The sequence below is a fragment of the Myotis brandtii genome, unplaced genomic scaffold (genome assembly GCF_000412655.1).
Source record: "Myotis brandtii unplaced genomic scaffold, ASM41265v1 scaffold743, whole genome shotgun sequence".
Classification (NCBI taxonomy): Eukaryota; Metazoa; Chordata; class Mammalia; order Chiroptera; family Vespertilionidae; genus Myotis; species Myotis brandtii.
In genome coordinates, this window is record NW_005370960.1 from 1,480,421 (window position 1) to 1,482,131 (window position 1,711).

The following is a 1,711-nucleotide window of genomic DNA, read 5'->3' on the forward strand; positions in this document are numbered from 1 at the left end:
GCGGCGGGGGGGGGGGGGGGTGTGAGCCAAGGGAGGGCCCTGGAGCCTGCGGTTAGGAAGCAGGTGTGAGGCTGGAAGAGGTGGGGGGGACAGGACAGTGAGGGGCGCTGCAGTTCGCCCCAAGGGGAGCTGGGACCCCAGTGGAGGGGAGACCAATGCGGGGCGCCCAGTGACCCCGCTCACACTCCGCCCTGGAGGGAAGGGCTCAGGCCGAGCTGCCGGTTCTCCTGTCGCCCTTGGTGGGCGCCTCCGCCCCGCGAACAAGAGGACCCCCGGGTAGATGCTGCCCCGGGAGGGCGCAGAGGCGGGACTCGGCGCAGGCCCTGCCCTGGCGCCTCTGGCAGAGGGACCGGGAACTGGGCCCCTGGAACCAGAGACCAGGAGGCCGCATTGGGGTGCCAGGCACCCCCCTGGGCTGTGGACCTGAGGGCGGGAATTTCAGGAGAGGCTCAGAGTCCCGGCGTCAGGACTAGGTGAGCGCAGGACGCTGCCCTGTTTGTAGAAGCTCCAAAGCGGTCACAGAGCCCTGGCCCGTGTGGTTCAGTGGGTAGAGCGGCAGTCTGCGGACTGAAGGGTCCCGGGTTCGATTCCAGTCAAGGGCACGTACCTCGGTTGCAGGCTTAATCCCTGGCCCTGGTCGGGGCGCATGCGGGAGGCAACCAATCGGTGTGTCTCTCTCACGCTGATGCTTCTCTGTCTCCCCCTCTCCCTTCCACTCTCTCTAAAGATCAATGGGAAATGTCCTCTAATGAGGATTAACCAACAACAAAAATGGCCACGGTCAGCTCTGACCGTCGTAGAGATGGCCCCTCAGTCTCAGGCCAGGACCCCTGTCCACTCCCTGTCCCAGCAGCTCCCAGCAGCAAGTGGGTGGGGTCCCCCGGCCCCGCCCCCTTCCCACCCTGGGTCCCTAACCCCCCACCCACCACTCCCTCTTGGAACTGGTGTCCCTGGAGGGTAGGGTGGACAGGGGGGCCCCACCCCGCTTTGTGGCAAAGCGCCACCTTCCATCACGTCATCCCCTGCCTGTCCCGATGGTAGCAAGGTCTGTGGGGTGTTAGGTACCATTCCCGCAGGTGCTCTGGATAAATGGTGGGTGTGTTGTATGTCCTAAAGCTGAGTGATGGCCACACTGGATCAGCCCGGCCCACACCTGCTCTCAGACGTCAGCCTCCGCGGGGACAGAGGGTCTGTGGTGTGAGCCCCGTGTCCTGGGCCCCGGTGCCTGCTCCATCCTGGACGTCTTTGGTGCGACGGACGGTGAACACCGACCCACAGCAAAGGGCCACACGGGCCGCCTCCCCTCAGCGCTGAGCAGACCGCGGACGTCACAGCCAGTCATTGATTCTCTCATCATTGGTGTTTCTCTCCCTCTCCCTTCCTCTCTGAAGTCAATACAAATAAAATAATAAAATAAAAGCTGGATCGGACGACACGCCCAGAAGGCCGCGATGAAGTGACTGGGGGAAAGGTCACAGACCCATAGCCCCTCCCCCCCAACCTTCACAGGCAGGTGGGAACCTGCTTTCCAAAGAGCCTGTGATGGTTTCGTTGGGGCTTGTGCTCCGGGCCACGCACGCTGTCCTCACGCAGCACCCGGCCCTGTGGGGGGCACGGTCACCATCGTGTCGTCCTGTTTGCTCCCATGGCCTCGGACAGAGGTCGACTCCCTCCTTTTGTGGAGAGAGAAGCAGAGGCGGGGGGGGGGGGG